This window comes from Electrona antarctica (genome assembly GCF_951216825.1).
Source record: "Electrona antarctica genome assembly, chromosome: 13".
In the NCBI taxonomy this organism is placed as follows: domain Eukaryota; kingdom Metazoa; phylum Chordata; class Actinopteri; order Myctophiformes; family Myctophidae; genus Electrona; species Electrona antarctica.
Genome location: NC_136794.1, coordinates 9,790,824 through 9,808,644, shown reverse-complemented (window position 1 = coordinate 9,808,644; position 17,821 = coordinate 9,790,824). Strand labels below are relative to the sequence as shown.

The following is a 17,821-nucleotide window of genomic DNA, read 5'->3' as shown; positions in this document are numbered from 1 at the left end:
GGGTTAACTCTCACGGAGGATTTGTACAATGTACAGTATAAGTGCTGTGGCACGGCCGAGGGGTTTATTGCTCCTGAACTGGTTATCTGAACTAGAAGGCCTGCAGACTCTTTAAAGATGCAAGAGGAGCAGTTCCTGTCTCGTGTCATTGTGCGTCTGCAGGCTTAGCTGCTCACTTCCCATGTGACGTGTTTAGACCCGAGGACCATTCACTAAATGTCTTCGAAATCATGACAGTTTTCTGAAGAAATAAAACCTATGTTTCTATGTCAGTGGTGGTCAAACTATTTCATGTCAAGGACCCCAAACATAATCTGTATTTGGCCGCCGACCCCCCGTCTGAAAATATGTTGTTCCAGGGTCCCCCCAGAAGCAAAGATTTGAGTTAAAAACTGAAACTCTGAAAGAAGATTTGAGGCACATTTTCACGATTTTTCAAAAATAGCAGACCTACAAGCTCGTAGCGCGGTGCTATGAGCTTGTAGATCTGCTATTTTTCAATAGCTAAAGTATAACATAATGCTTAAAACACCAAAAGGGGTTCCCGCCCAAAATGGGATAAGCGAAAAATAGGCAATGTACAAGTTCACAACATGTAGCATCGCGACGCATTGCGTGCTTGTAGATCTGCTCTTTTTGGCGCAAGCTGAACACCAACGTACGACTATAAGTACAGCTGGCTTTTTTTTTTTACTGCCCTCCAGCATTACTTGCAGTTCAGTCTAACTGCCTAACTAACTTCCTCTCTCTTTGACTAACCAATGAGAGAGCAACAGGTTTTTTTTCACTGAGCAGAGGCAATAATACACAGACCAGGGTGAGAGAAAAAACAAGAAGCACATGGAGTCACGCACAACAATATGCTCGTCGTCATATCACGAGTCAAAACCAAAGGCAGTCACAACAAAGAGCCGAAGCAGAACAAACAGCGTTTTTACTGTGACTTTTTCTTGCTGGCAATGGCATTATAGCTGAATAATAATACTACTGTAATTCAGTTAGGGAGTGAGCCTGGGACTGATCCGTATGTGTAATAATAAAATGAAATATTTAACATATTGTAATCTTAGCGTGCTAGCGGGGGAAAAAAAGAGCGGAGAAGCGCCTGAATCGCAGCTTATTTGAATCACAGGCTAACCTCCTCAACCTGCTACATGTTAAGCCGCCTGATCATGACCTTATTATGTGGCCCTTTTTCTGGCCCGGGGAGCTCGTTCAAACAGCTCCCTGTAGGCTTACCTCTTAGCCGGAGTAAGTGGACAGCCACAAAAATGGCTGACTAAAAGCTCTCTCCCCCTAATGCGCTCTTCCTTCTGCACAGACAAAAACCTTGACGTGAACTCCAAACAGCCCTCTATAATTCATCTCTGCGCCAGACTCTCACCCTCAACCTTACACACAGCGTGCGTCAGGTAAATATTCTCTCTATGATGTATTGTGTGTGCGACTCGGCCCTGTGTGCGTGTGCGTGCGTGTGTGTGTGTGTGTGTGTGTGGCGTGCATGTGTGTGTGTGTGTGTAACACAGTGGCTGATGGGGATGTGTGTTTTCCCTCATCCAAGCCCTGAGCCCTGGATGTACTGAGATGGACATGGAGATTTTTTTTTTCTTCTTTCCTCGAATCATTCCTGGCACTGTGTGAATGGTCTCAGAATTTCCATTTCATAAGGCGTGTTTCCCTTGGCAGGAGCAGCAGGCAAAGACTTTTGGATGCTTCTGGGACATTTTTGAACGAGGCTCAAGAGAGCACAGAGTGCTACTACCTCTCTATTCGAAGTATTCACACTCCTCATAAGCACCGGCAACTCACAATAGCATCAAACCCTGGCATGGATGGGCCTGCTATGTTTTGGAAAAAAGGGAAAAAAAGGAAAAGAAAAGTTCCTTTAGGGTAAAAAAAAAAAAGAAAAAACGAAAAACACGACGAAGAAAAAAAAAGGAAAAAGAAAAGCCTTAGAGACACACTCCACTGATGCACTTTGCCTCAAAGCACCCTAAACATTTCCTCATGGGAACCAATCAGCTCCACAGAGAGAGAAAGAATACATGCCTTCTTGAATGTGGCGGTTATTAGAGGGAATAGCTGCGCCATTCATGCTTTTTTGCTCTTTTCATCCCCGGGAATAGACAGCCCAACATGAAGATCTTATCATGTTCCCCCATAAATCCATATTGAAACGTCTGCTTGCCTCCATCTCTCTCTCTCCGATTCCATTTATGGACCTCAGGTGTTCGTGTACAGTATGTGACGTGGCATACATACATACATATACTTCTTCTCTCTTGATTAATATTTCGTCGTACGAAGGTGACGCACGGCAGAAAATATAGCCGATCTGCAAGCTCACAAAGCGCCACGTCACGACGCAATGTGAGCTTGTAGATTGGCTATTTTAACCCCTTTTGGTGTTAGCATTATGTTATGCTTTAGCTATTGAAAAATAGCAGATCTACAAGCTCGTAGCGCGCCACCGAGTGGCGCGCTACGAGCTTGTAGGTCTGCTATTTTTGAAAGATCGAAGAACCACTGACATAGAAACATAGCTTTTTCAAAAACTGTCAGGATGTAGAAGACATTTTTAGAATCTGATCTCAGGTCAAAATGGTTTTAGGTGCAAAGACACACCGTCATGCGACGGGGTATAAATCAACGTTCTAATCTACGGCAGGAAATGGAGTGGTGGGGGGGACGGGGGTGGGGGGAGGGGGGACATCTAAGGGCGCTTGCTAGTACCGATGTTGCAAAAGTCAGTGTCACGATGGAGCCGTAACGCGGTGTGGTTTTATTTGAAGTGGCTGTCACCAGCGACATACTGTACTGTAGACTAGCAGCCTACATCACGGCACTTATCCTCCTTGCAGGAACACTTTTAAAGCCTGGTGTCCCTGTTTGTCAGGGGCCAATTATCTACAATATGCTCGTCAACATGCCACTTACAGGAGGAAAAAAATGGCATTTATAAGAGAGAGTTGACACACACAAAAGGGCAACAGACATGCAGAGACAGGCGGTGCTAAAACGTGTATACGAGGCTGAATGGAGTTGGTATAACGGCTGCATATTGATTAGATTGATCACATCACGCCACGTATGACAACAGACAATACAGAGGCTCGTACAACCTTGTCAACACGTGTAGCCTATGTTATTTAACTGAAAGGGAAATGCACCCTAAAATTGAATTGACATAATATTTATATTTATATCATAATATAGCTATACAACTCAATTTTACAGAGTGACAAGACTGTAGTGATGATGTCATCATCAAGGGACAAATCCTGAAGCTTTTAATGGCTTGCAACTCTACAAATGTAACCAAATATTAGGTTAAAGTTGTACACTCTCTCAGAGTTACATTAACTCTCAGAATTTCAAAGTGTAGGATAGTATAACAGACCCCTATAGTTTTCCTGGGATACGTGTACATTTTCTGATTCAGCGCGGTAAGCCCTGCAGTATACTCAAACTTCTGGATGTGTGATATGATATCTCATAACAAAAACTGTATGAGCCCACAAATTCACAGTCAAGGTCAACACAGTGTCACAGGCACAGCTGATGACATCACACATTCATATACCAATAGAAAAAAGCACCCTTTGGGCGTTTGGCCCCCTTAACTCTACAAAATAAAATGCCTATAACAGTCTAAATCCTAGCAGTTCCCAACAGGTTTCTCTCATTATCATCATACATCATCACAGTCCGGCCCATCACAATTGGCATCCTCACCTTTTACCCTCAAATCCGTGGTACACACAGGCACAGAAAGCTGGCTATAGACCGATTCAGAAACGGGTCCCCTGGTCGCAGCGAACGTATTTCCTGTAGGTGGAGACGACATATCTGCGGTGTAAACAGGCAGGTCTTCTACTACATTGAATGGTAGAGTGACTGGTGTTATAGTCTGCTCAAATGTTACTCTTTTACCTGCTTTTTACTAACACTAACTTTACAAAGATGACCAGAACATCGGGATGAACCTGTGTAGTTTATGGCTGCTCCAACAGTAGTGGCATTTGGCAACATTCAACTTTGGAGAGAAACGGAATGTCAAAAAATACACTGCGGTGTCTGAGACCAGAGCCATAGAGCAATGGTTGAGACGAAGCAGTGAAAGGTCCTGAAAGATACATAAAGTCTGTACTTTATACCTCATACTTTAAATGCTTAGTATGAGGTATAAAGTACAGCAGCCTTGTGTTCATACAACAGAAAGATTTGGTATTGGGTAAGACTGACTTCATGTATCTTTCAGGACCTTTCACTGCTTCGTCTCAACCATTACTCTATGGCTCTGGTCTCAGACAACGTAGTGTATTTTTTGACATTCCGTTTCTCTCCAAAGTTGAATGTTGCCACTACTGTTGGAGCAGCCATAAACTACACAGGTTCATCCCGATGTTCTGGCCATCTTTGTAAAGTTAGTGTTAGTAAAAAGCAGGTAAACAAAGTCTTATGCACACCTATATGCTCTGAGGCGGGTGCGTAGGCAGGGCTCAATGTACTCAGAAGAAGTTTGTATTGCAGGTGCAGACGGTGTGCGGGTCTTTGTGCACTTTGTGTGCATTCTTCTGAGTAAAAAGCAGGTAAAAGAGTAACGTTTGAGCAAACTATAACATCAGTTATCTCTACCATTCAATGTAGTAGAAGACCTGCGAGTTTACACCACAGATATGTCGTCTCCGCCTACAGGAAACACGTTCGCTGCGACCATGGGACCCGTTTCTGAATCTAGTCTATAGGATCATCATACATCGCATTCCGTGCTCAGCCAATCAAATCACCGCTATGGGGTACACACATTGCTCAGCCAATCAAATCACAGCTATGGGGTACACACAAACACACAAAGCTGCTCAAACTTTTTTACATCAAGGGCCCATAAAATGATGGCCACCGACCCTCATCTCAAAAAGTGTTGTTCCAGGGAAACCCAGAAGCAAAGATTTGAGTTAAAAATGTTAACTTTAAGGATATACACTATATATTCAAAGATTTGCAAAGTTTTTCAAAAAATAGAAGATCTACAAGTTGGATGACTGTTCTGGTGGAAGCACAGAGAAGCGTGTCTGCCTCCGTGTCCCAACTATGTAGAATAGATGGTCAATTGGGTCATGATGAGCATGGTTTGTCAGTAAACTCATCCATATGTCTACAAAATGAGCCTCACACCATCCCAAGTTGGTCTCCCCTAATCAGAGAAGGTTTCCGCTCAACATTTATAAAGGTCACGTTATTTAAAACGTTACATAACTGCATATTTATAATGTTGTTTAATGTTTACGTGCATTATAAAGCCCCCGTTATTATGTGGACATCACCTCGACAACCAGTAGTTGAATGATGACATACAGATGTAGGCCCACATGTTATCATTAATCATATTTGGCAGGGGACCAACGTTGTTTTTGCATAATGTACTGTACACACAGAAGCAGCAATTGTACAACTGGTCTGCCGTGGGAATGCACGCACACACACACACACATGCACACGCACACACACGCACGCACACACATACACGCACTAATATCACTGCGCTGATATTATAGTCTGGAACTTCGGTGTGGAAGATTTATTTCCAAGGGGCGGTTAGTGGTTCACAAACAGATTCCAACATCACAGCAAAAAAAAGTCTCACTTTGAATAGTGGTGCTCTGATTGGTCACCCACAGCTCTGGGGTGAGCGAAATGTAATTCAAACTGAGGAGTGCCAGACCAATCTCCCCAGGGATTCTTTTATTTATTTTTGTCCTGTGGCAGATTCGTCTGGTTTCCAGACTAAGGTTGTCTTGCTGCTCTGATTAGACCAGGAAGACAGTTGTATGTTCGTATAGATATTGACATAAATGTCCAAGATCACGGGAATAACGCAAAGTAAGTAAATTCTGTTTTAAGGTGGATTTTTTCCCCCTTTAAAGCAAAGGCCACATGGGAGCAACAGCTAATTCGCTGTCTGAGGACTAGGAAGGCTCGTCTTCAAAGGAGCGCCCTGGCCCTGCACGGTCATCTTCACTACCAATAACACCAGAAAGTTTGTGTTTTAATCAGTGTTCATGCAAATTATCTAAAGATCTGAGGAAGAGAACAGAAAGAGAGAAAGAGACATAGAAGGGGAGAGAGAGAGAGAGAGAGAGAGAGAGAGAGAGAGATAGATAACTCCTTTAGTGCCCCAGCCATGGGCCTCAGCACCTGAGAGGAAATCAGCTCCATTTATAGAGAGATGATACCCATGTAAACACACACACACGGACACACGTGCACGCACGCACACACACGTAAATCTGTCATCTCCCCCAAAATGAATACATTTTGCACATTTACACCTATAATGACGTGCCCACAGCCCCACAATAGGGACATCATGGGTTGGAAGTGGTAAACGCACGAAAAAAGAACCATACAATACATACACATGTACATAATTTTACACGCATATAAGCAAGACTGGTGGAAGTTCCCATATTCTGGTGGATTGCCCTTGGGTCCTGGCTATTTCTGCCAGGGGCAGGCAGGGAGATCCTGTGTCAGTAATCCTGTCGGGATGAGGTGGATGAGGTCGCCGGATGCAGCTCAGATCCGTACACTACACTACACTATACTACACTACACTACACACACACGCACGCACACGCACACGCACACGCACACACACGCGCGCACACACACAATGCTCCATGTACACCCAAATGCACACATACAGTCACTCACACACAAAATCAATTCCACACGTGTAAATTATGAGAAGCATGCAGGCATTAGAGTAGACTACTATTACAGTAGTCACAACAAAACAAAACAAAAGCAGAATTGAATTAATTCACATACTGAGATCAAACTAATGAGCTATTGTTTCCAATTCCAATCTTAATTTATAAAAAGAGAAAAAAAATTGAATTGCCCAAGGGGGGGGAACTATTTAACCTGAACGATGTACCTTGCATTTATCGATCAACGCTGATGAACAAATATCAGCTTTTCACAGCACAGCATTATGCCAGCTTACCATCTGTTCGGTGACATTTTATCTTGGCAAAAGTAACGCCCTCCACCCACAAAACCAACACCAGCCTCTCTGTCCGTTCTCACGTCTCGACAACGTGGAAAAAAAACAGAGAAGAAGCTCTTCGTCGTCTTCTTCTCCTCTGAAGGAAACGTTCACAACATGAAAAGGAGGTGCGAGTCGTCTGGTTTGCCGTCTCTGTCTGCATTTTTACCCACTTCTCATAAGCTGAACTTCCTGAGCCCCTGCTCCGTTCTGCAGCTAAATCTGGCTGTTACAGACACACGCACACATACTGTACACGCACGCGAGCACACACACACACACACACACACACACACACACACACACACACACACACACACACACACACACACACACACACACACACACACACACACACACACACACACACACACACACACACACACACACACACGAGTCTTGTGACCTCTGCCTGCACCCACTGCGCTCCACATTCATCTCACATTGAAGGGTTCATACTTTTAATTGCGGGCCGGGCACCTACGACAGTATATAGATCTACAAGCTCACGGCGCGTTGCACTCACACACGTTGTGTGAGCTTGTCGATCTGCCATTTTCAGCCGCACGACCCAGCAGGCAAACCAAGACTAAAGCAGGCTTTACAGACAAACACAATAGTGTTTCTTAACCCATTTTGAACTGAGATCAGATTCTAAAAATGTCTTCTACATCCTGACAGTTTTCTGAAAAAGCTATGTTCTTCGATTTTTCAAAAATAGCAGACCTACAAGCTCGTAGCGCGCCACTTGGTGGCGCGCTATGAGCTTGTAGATCTGCTATTTTTCAATAGCTAAAGCATAACATAATGCTAACACCAAAAGGGGTTCCCGCCCAAAATCGGTTAATATCGCTGCACTGCACAAGAAGGGATATGCTTAATACACCTTTCAGAACAAAGATCCACCCACCCACACCCACACCATGCCCGCACACAAACACGCACGCACACGCATACGCACACACACACGCGCGACACAGATGCACTCCTCCACAGCGCCCCGGAGAGAGGTAAACAGAAGACTCTGACATCCTATTGCATCATGTGCCTCAAATGCTGCGGTGAAACATTAAAACAAGCTGTGGGGCTGTGAGTGTGACAGCGCTAAAAAGTGAGGTGGGTATACACTGCAAAAGCCTGAGTGTTTATTTAACCCAGTGGACCCATAAAGGGTCCATTGGGTTCCCAATTTGTACACTGTGGTCGGTGGTCAGTGCGCCTGTGCACTCTCGGTTAATATGAACAGTAACGGCCTGGGCCGTGGCTCAGCGGTCCAGGCACCTTGGCTGGTAATCCAGTCTGGCAGTGTGCCGTGGGTTCGACTCCCGATCCCGACGGCCTTTACTGCATGTCTTCCCCCCCATCTCTCTCCCCATTTCCTGTCAGCCTACTACTGTCTGTCCCTCCATAAAATATATAAAATAAAGGCGAAAGCCACAAAAAAAATATGAACAGTAACACTGTGAATTTTTACTGTGCATCCCTGAAGTTGGCAGTCACACTCATTTCGTCTGTGTTTGCGTGACAACATTCGACCGCTCATCCAATAAGAGAGATAACTTTGGCGCGTGAATGAGTGAACCAATGAAGAACTCATGTCCTGCTATAGGATCCGTCATGATGATTGACCACAGCTGTAAAGTGTTGAGTTGATTTAACCCCGAGAGTGGAAAATCACGGGTCCATTTTGTTTACACTCTCAGAAAGAGTTAAACGCACGCCGAGGATTTTGGCCACTGCCCACGGAGACCAACAACCAGACCTGTATGTACTGTACTGTAGCGCTGTTTTAAATGGGGTGACCTCTCTAGAACACCCTACACAGGCACGCACGCACGCACACACACATACACACACACAAACTCCACACCTCCACATAAGTGCAGGGTGTCAGTGGCTGTGTATCTAAAATAGCCTCTGACACAAAAACCTCACTTGTACCGAGGGGGAGGTGGCGGAGCGGAGTGAACCAGGATAAACGTGTAGATTAATCGGTGCAAGCTCTCCAGGAGACGGCCAGGGTGGAGGACTGTGGGTGTGTTTTTGAGTTTGTGCGTGTCCGTCCACATGCAACTCTAGTGTCTGTCGGTCTTGTATGAGACAAAGCGAGAGAGAGAGAGAGAGAGAGAGAGAGAGAGAGAGAGAGAGAGAGAGAGAAATGGGGGGAAAAAAGAAACAGAGAGAGGGGGGCTACGAGAGAGATGGAGAAAGGTTAGCGCTCTGCGATCAATAACAAAATGCACTCACTGACTCCCATTCCCGTCTCTTATTTACTCTTAGTGCACAGGGCGCGGGGGTTGAGGTGACTACACAACGGTATTTAATGATTGTCTCAACATGACGGAGTACACAAACACAACGCACACTTTGCTGTACAGGATATGAAAAGGTCCAAAAACGGGACAAACTGTCACAAACACTGCATTTAGTATAGGAAGGCATAAACGCACAACATGCTCCGTACAACAATATTAAAAGCCCTAAAGTAAGGTATATCTTTTTTGTAATTTAGGAGAGTCAAGACTGGGTTTATTATTTGTCACTCACTCATACGGATGCTACAGTAATGTTGGTTCGGCAAGACTTTTGCTCACAACAACACAACAAGAGAATAATGATGATAATAGAAACTAATGGAAATATCTATTCACAACGCTCACAGCGCGCCACAAAATGAAACGTTGTGACCTTCTGCGTAGATCTACCATTTTTGAAAATGGAAGAAAAACAAAAGCATACAAGTGTGAATATTAATTATTTAATTGAGTATAAAAAGAAGAAAAAAAAAACAGGGACACCAACCAGGGTTATATTATGTGACTAATAGGTGGTGATGACGCATGTTGTGATGAGACAAAAGAAATACCAGGTAATGTGATGTAGAGATGCTGAGTGAGTGTACATTGCATTCCCTGGAAAACACGCTGATGAACTCACTGTGTGAGCGAGAGGCAAATGAGTCAGTCAGTCAGTCACACAGCAGCGCCAGCCACACCGCTGCTCCTCTCCTGCTACAGGATAAGGATGCTTTCTATGGACAGGAAACTCACGGTGAAAGCGAAGTGAAATACTTAGTTAGTCGCTCCCATCAACGCGCCGCAGTGTGACGCATCGCAGTGTGACGCATCGCAGTGTGAGCTTGTAGATCTGCTATTTTTTGGGGGCTGTGCGATGCCGGCACGCAACCAAGTAAAAAATCTGGCATAATAGTGGGGAGGGTGGGATTCAGTGTGCGCAGCAGCACCTATATTGTTCAGCATCGCCACAGTGACCTACAATCACCCCAGCCATCTCCACACACCCATCTCTCTCTCTCTCTCACTCTCTCTCTCTCTCTCTCTCTCTCTTTTCCTCTAGGGATGACTGTACACTCCTGGCCTAATGGGGGGATTCTTTGAGTGGGCTTCTGTCTCCCCCTCAGGCTCTGACAGTGTGTGTGTGTGTGTGTGTGTGTGCGTGTGTGTGCGTGCGTGCGTGCGTTGTGCGAGGCCCTCCCCCAACATACGTTACGGTATGTATGTATCGCGTACATACATACATACATACCATGCACAATGGCACGTCTAATGCATGCATCACAACACACTTGCACTCACATGCACTCAACAATCGACCTAGATGTTTTTACAAAAAAAACAACCAAGTATACAGACAGCTCCAATCGACTGACTCATACATTTAGCCACTGCAAACAACTCATGTAGAACACATCCCCTCTACTCTAGTGCTCTACTCTCACACGGCACGGCAACACACACACACACACTCTTATCTTCCTCGTATCCTTCTTGTTCTCACCCGCTGTCCCTTGTGATTTAAACACACACAAACACACACACACACACACATTTAGACACATGCACTTGCATTTTGCCAAAGTGTTTAATGGCCTAGCAAAGCGCTCTCAATGCAGCGTCACGGAGTGTCTACCCTATCTGGGCTCGCCGCCGCCGCAGCATTTTGCGCTGACTTGGCCAACTCCAACCCCAAAAGCAGAGCATGGAAACAGACAATAATACGTCCCTACCTAAACATTCCAGCGCACTGACACTTATTACAAATCTGTGTGCAGTTATTTATGCCAACTGAGTTTTTTTTCCCCCTTTAGTTTGACCCATTCCAGCTCTCTTACGCAGCTTAATAAAACCAGCAGCTGTGTTTACCTCTATTACTCATCTACTCGCGGCCTCACTTTGACTGTTGTTCTTCTCATTTTCGGCTAACGCCGCATTAGCTGAAGGGCCCGGTTGAAGATGCTAATTGAGAGGAGTTATGGTCCATAGCGTGGACCCTACGTTAGCATGGCCTCTGGTTCTGTTAAAGCCAAACAGCCTGTGGAATGCCACAGGCCTCCAAATGGATTCCACATGTTGTTTGCATAATTTCCTCCCCGAACGGTTGACCTACAGTACGACTGGAAACAAAGTTCACCGTTATCCGTGCGGCATCGCTACGCAGGGGCTATGGGGGAGAGGGTCTGGGGCTGGGGGAGAGGGTCTGGGGCTGGGGGAGAGGGTCTGCTGAAGCCATCTACCCCCTGACCAAAGAGATGCTTCCCAAAAGCCGCACTAGAGGGAAAACTATTTTCCTGTCTAGCTGCAGCTCAATAGTGGGTCAAACCTGCCTTGAAATGCCCTTCCCTTCTCTCTACTTTGACTTCCTTCCTCCCCCCCCCCCCCCCCCCCATTCCTTCCCCTTTCCCCCGGCCTGTTGTCGAGCACACAGATCAACCGTGATCGGCTCAAAGTAAAATAGGCCCTGGCTGGAGCCGGTCTAATGAGAAGGGTAAAGTTCACCACAGGCTGAGAGGCGTTGCCTAGCCACACCTTCCACACAGTCAGCGAAACATGTCAAAGCAACCTTAAATCAGAGTCGGGGGGCGATCTCCCCTCGTTGAGTCACTTCCAGTAAGCACTGAGTGTCCTGTGTGAGGCACAATATGATCGGATCAATGTGCTGGTCACATTCACACACATGCGCCCCCCCCCCACCCCCCCCCCCCCCCACACACACACACACACACACACAGGGTCAGGTTGTGCTTTGTCTTTTTTCACTATTTAAGTGATCACTGACTTTCACAACACTGTCCCGTGCTTGCTCTCTCTCTCTCAAATTCTCTCTTGTGAGAGCACACACACACACACACACACACACACACACACACACACACACACACACACACACACACACACACACACACACACACACACACACACACACACACACACACACACACACACACACACACACACACACGTGAAGTAGCAGTCCATGATGTACACCCAAAAGTCAACTTTGGTAAATAAATGTGGGCTGGACACCAGGGGTCAAAGGTTGAATACACAAGGGAAAACACAGAGCAGGAGAACATTTTGTCAAACTTTGGTCATGACACACATGGACAGGGCAGCAGGAGACTTGTTGTTGTTTTTGACACATAAAAGTCTCATTTCTAGAGTTAAGGACCCCCAAATTGACACTAATTAGACCCCCATTTGAAAACATATGCCAGGGACCCCCATAAGAGAAGATCTCTCCGGCTCTAGCAGTGATTCTCAACCCGTTTAATTTCAAGGACCCCCAGTTTGACATGCATTAGTCTACGGACCCCCATTTAATGGCATTTCTATCTCTGGGACCCTCAATTTATATTGTAAAATCAATGTTAATTTAACTCTGAGAGTTACAGACCCATAAGGGTCCATTTGGTTCCAAACTATCATTTAGCTGGGGACCCCCTGGAACTCCCTCAAGGACCCCTGGGGGTCCCCGGACCTCACTTTGGGAACCACTGTCCAGACCACTGATTACCTGTTTTGACCCATATGTGGTCAGCAATTGCAAAGGTTTCCTAATCAATGTGAAAAACTCAGTTCAATGTTTTTATTTGAGAAGAATTAACTAAGCAAACAAATAAAACTAAACACAAATAACCAATAAATATATCTTTTTTTAAATAGCCGATCTACAAACTCACAGCGTATTGCAACACGACACATTGTGAGCATGTAGCTATTTTGGTTTTTTTAACCGTTTGAAGATTTTCACCTAAATTGATTGGGACACAATGTCTGTATAATTGAGTACTACAGAAAACTGTTCAAGTCCACACTAATTATTCATAATGTATAAATGATGGATAAGGGGTCAAGACAACGAGGCCTCTTCGTGGAGGGGTCAGAATAACATTTGGATTTGAACTGTTTTTCGTCTGTAGTATACTCAATTATTGCTGAAACAAATGTGCTACTATTAAGTATTTAGCAAATACAACAGACAAAAATGGATGTGTCATGCGATCCAGACACAAACGTCTCTTGAAAATAATGTCACACATGTAATAACATGCATGTTTGTCAAGTTGATTCCCAGACAGTGAACACAGAGACCAAGCACTTCTCCATCCTTACTAAAACCCATTGTCTCTGATTGGTTCAATCAGTGATCTCTTCATCTCTTTGGGAACATGTCAATCCGTCATTATACAAATTCACCCCTGCATTTCGAGGCAATCTGTCTCACACATTGTGCGTACGCGTGCGTGCGTGCGTGCGTGCGTGCGTGCGTGCGTGCGTGCGTGCGTGCGTGCGTGCGTGCGTGCGTGCGTGTGTGCGTGCGTGCGTGCGTGTTGGACTAGTCTTTGTGTGTGGTGGTGATGGTCGGCTCCTGTGCGCCTGTGTGAATAGCTAGGTCTGACAGCTCCAGAGACACAACGCCCTCTCTGTGGCCAGGGGCCATCACACACACACGGATGCATGCACGCACGCACGCACGCACGCACACATGGACAGGGCTATCCCACAATGCACCTTGAGCACGCCCCTTTCCCCCGCCCCCCCCCCCCCCCCCCCCCCATCCCCACCCCCACTCCCCCTCTGGCCTTGGCTTTCCAGTAGGGGTCTCTTGGCTTTTCCAGTATAGGATGGAGTCTCTTGGCAAGTTGAGCGTGGCCATTCAGCGCACTGCAGTCTCTCTCCAATCAATGACCATACAGTCCATAACATGCAGCTGGATCAATGATACAGCAGTCAATCAATACGCTGGCAGTTAACCCAACTGATTAGGCATAGCATGGGGGAATTCCACAACCCCCTTCGTCCCAGAATAGGTATGTGCCCTTCGAATGATATAGTACTATAGTATTCCATCCTGAAAGATTCCATCTGTCAACAAGCGGCCCAATTTGTGTGTCCTGATCTGTGGCAGACAGATGATGCCTTTAGTGGCGGAATCCTGCGGAGCAATTAAACGTGCTGTGGGGGAAAGCGCTGTTGATGGACAGATAGGGCCTATTCGCTGGTGATTGGCTTTTTAATTGAGTCCCCCACCTGAGCTGATCACTATCATAAGCCCTTGGACCATATCTGAGGGGTGATTGCGACCGAGGAAGGAATCGAAATGATAGCAATAGCTTAATGCGGGGCTGGTGTTGGCGGTGGGGGGATTACAGCCTCCATTGATCTTGGTTGCAGACGGTCACAAAATATCTATGTGGGTGGTGGGGTGGGGTGGGGTGGGGTGGGGTGCAGCCAGAGTGTGAGTATTTTTTCATTTATTGTGTGCGCGCGTGCGGGTGTGTGTGTGAGTGCCCGCTCACGTGCGTGCGACACTGAGCTGTTCATACGTGACACTGAGCCGTTCATGTAGCATAAAAGTGCAATGTATAGCGATATCTGGCTTCTTATGCGTATTCATGCGAGGGGAGTGAGGGGGTCCATGGTAAATGGATTTAAGTGAGAGTTTAAATGGGCACTAATCTCGCTCGCTGAATACCCCAGAGCTCCAGGGGGTCTATTCTATGCCCCCCCCTCCCCTCCCCTCCCCCCTCCCCCCATCTCTCTCCTATGCCTGCTCACTGAACAAAATCCCTCCATACCACTTACACACATAGCTATACACACAGGCTTGCGCGCGCACAGTCTCACACACACACACAGTCACACACACACACACACACACGCACACGCACACGCACACGCACGCACGCACGCACGCACGCACACACACACACACACACACACACACACACACACACACGCGCGCACGCACACACACACACACACGCTGCTGTCACACAGTTAAGGGCGGGGGGAGGGCCTCTCCAGTGTGCGGGGGGTAAAGTCATGGAGGTCAGTGCTCAGTTTCCACATCAAACCCAGGAGCAGAGGGGCCGGAGTCTCTTCTCCAACCATCCCACCCACCCACCCACCCACCCACCACTACCAACCCCTCCCTCCCTCCCTCCCTCCCTCGCCCCATCCACCCACTACCTCCGCCCTCGCTGGGGTGTACAAATGCCTTTGCTGTCAGCTCTGCCCCGGTCCCCTGTAATTGAAAATAACAGCCGAGGGCCAGCCCCTCTAGCCACTCTCTCTCTCTCTCTCTCTCTCTCCCCTCTCTCTTGCCTCCTGACAGCCACCCATCAATACCAATGACTATTACCCTGGAAGTGAGAGCGCTGTCGATGACACCCAAGACACCAGCCCCGCAACACTCCCACACCATGACAAACACACCGAGAGCACACACGCGGGCGCGCACGCACACGCACACACACACGCGTAAACAACAAACATGCGCACGCTCAAACAAACACTTTCCACGTGCACGTTCACACGCGCACATAAATACACATGCATTGCACACGTCCCCCCCCCCCCCCCCCCCCCAACGGTGTCCTTCCTCAGCTACCCGAGCCTCCTAATGTTTAACCCGTTGCTAACAGCCCTCAGCTCTCATGTCTGTGAGCTACAGTACGGTAGGCAAATAAGGCTGTCAAAACACACACAGTCACACACACACACTTAAACATAAAAACTCACACAGAGAGGCGCACCGCACTCTAACACATGCACAGAACTCTGACTATAGCACCAAACTTTTCCAGAACTAAAGTGCTGAGAGAGAGTTCTGCTGCTTGCTCCGTTTCGCTTTAAACTGTATGCCCGAGTTCAAAAAGACATTGAGTCAGCTCTATAGCCACCAATAACACCGGACCTTAAGTTCACACACTGAAAATCATGAGGCACAAAATTAAACTGTGAACGCCAGTGAATTTGTCCAGACATTGAGAGGAAACAAAAGTAACCTCAACGAGGTGCAACCGGTACAGTAGGGGGGATGATGTCCATGCCTGATGTGTCCACTCTGAATGTGTATACATTAAAGCAAGAAGACTCTTCTTGTTCATGACAGTTCATGGATTGGAGTCATACTGGAAAGAGGTGTTATAAAGTCCAGTCAGCATCGGTGATAGATAGCCTCTCTCGTATTCCATTCTGACTGACAGCGAGCACAATGCCGCACCACGGACAACAGTGTGCCGTACAGGTGATCCGACTTGTCATTGGCTTTGACAGAGCAATGACAGCTGAGCGAGACACACACGGAACAGAAGCCACAAACCCAGCGACATGACAAACGAAGCGCACAGAGTGGCAGAGCAACGGTAGGAGAGAAAATGCACAGACCTTGTCAGAAGCTGCAGAGCCGTGGAGACTGTTTTCTCTTCTACAGTCCTCTCTCTCTCTCTCTCCTCTCTCTTCTCCCCTCTCTCTCACTCTGTGTTGTATGTGTCGGTGCGCAAGCGCGCACACGTGTGTGTGTGTGTGTGTGTGTGTGTGTGTGTACGTGCGTGCGTGTGTGCGTGTGTGTGCGCACGCGTGCGTGCGTGTGTGTGTGTGTGTGTGTGTGTGTGTGTGTGTGTGCGTGCGTGTGCGTGTGTGTGTGTGTGTGTGTGTGTGTGCGCACGCGCGTGCGTGTGTGTGTGTGTGTGTGCGTGCGTGCGTGCGTGTGTGTGTGTGTGTGTGTGTGTGCGGGAGTGAGTGAGTAGCTCCCCTCCCCTTCTGCCTCTCAGCTGCTCGGCTCTGGCAGTTCTCAGGAAATGAATGGGGAGCGCACAGAGAACGGTTGTACTTGCAAATGACTTACCCCAGTCACATGATCCTCTAAATGTAGGGTGGGCCAGTGGGCGGAGACTTCATAAGCAAAAGGGAAGACAATATACTCTAAGCTTTAACAGCATGCATCGAATTACACAGGGCCCCTCCGGGGAGGTTTCCGACGCGTCCACTCGGCCAGCAAGCAAGTCTCTCTCTCTCTCTCTCTCTCTCTCCTCTCTCCCTCTCGCTCTTTCTCTCTCGCCCTCCCGGAGCTGAGAGAGCCCAGGGGCTAGTAGGGGGGTGAACACATAGAGAGAACCTCCCCGTTTAAAGGGGACAGGGGGGGGGAAACCTACACATACGTACATGTGGCGGACAGGAGGATTGTTGTTGTTTATGTTTAGTGGAGAAGGGGGACATTGTTGTAAAATGTTGTATGTTATATTATACAGAACGTGTGCTAATACCCGGTACTTAATATTAATAGTATGCAGTAGGCATGTTTTTTTAAGTAGAAAACAAATTGTAGACTATTTAGTATTTTTGGTTTTTAATTTTTATATTCATATTTATTAAATATAATGAATTTAAACAGGACATTTGGACATTTGTGTCTTGTCTTATCATCTTGTCTTATTGATGTTAAAGATGTCTCATTTATTTAGTTTGATTTTAATATTTGACCAGGTAGGTGTGTGTGGTAAAGGGATAACGTTTCTGCCTACCGCTGTGGAGACTGGGCTCAATTCCTCACCGTGCCTCCGGCAGAAAATAGGTGTTTTCACTGGGGTGGGAAACCATGGGGTGCTGATGCACTGGCCATTTCCCACAGGTTGGTTGGGAGCAGAACTTAGGGATATATCTTCTTCCTCCGCACTCCATG

General features: G+C 46.8%; 1 protein-coding gene across 1 annotated transcript in view; it reads right to left on the bottom strand.

Annotated features, from left to right (window-relative positions):
• The window catches only part of klf12b (Kruppel like factor 12b), a gene marked incomplete at its 3' end in the record, with an annotated part of 47,343 nt that extends 30,325 nt beyond the window's left edge, over nt 1–17,018 (bottom strand). Inside the window, 1 exon segment of the mRNA XM_079519031.1 lies at nt 16,988–17,018.
• Nucleotides 17,019–17,821: the final 803 nt, after the last annotated feature.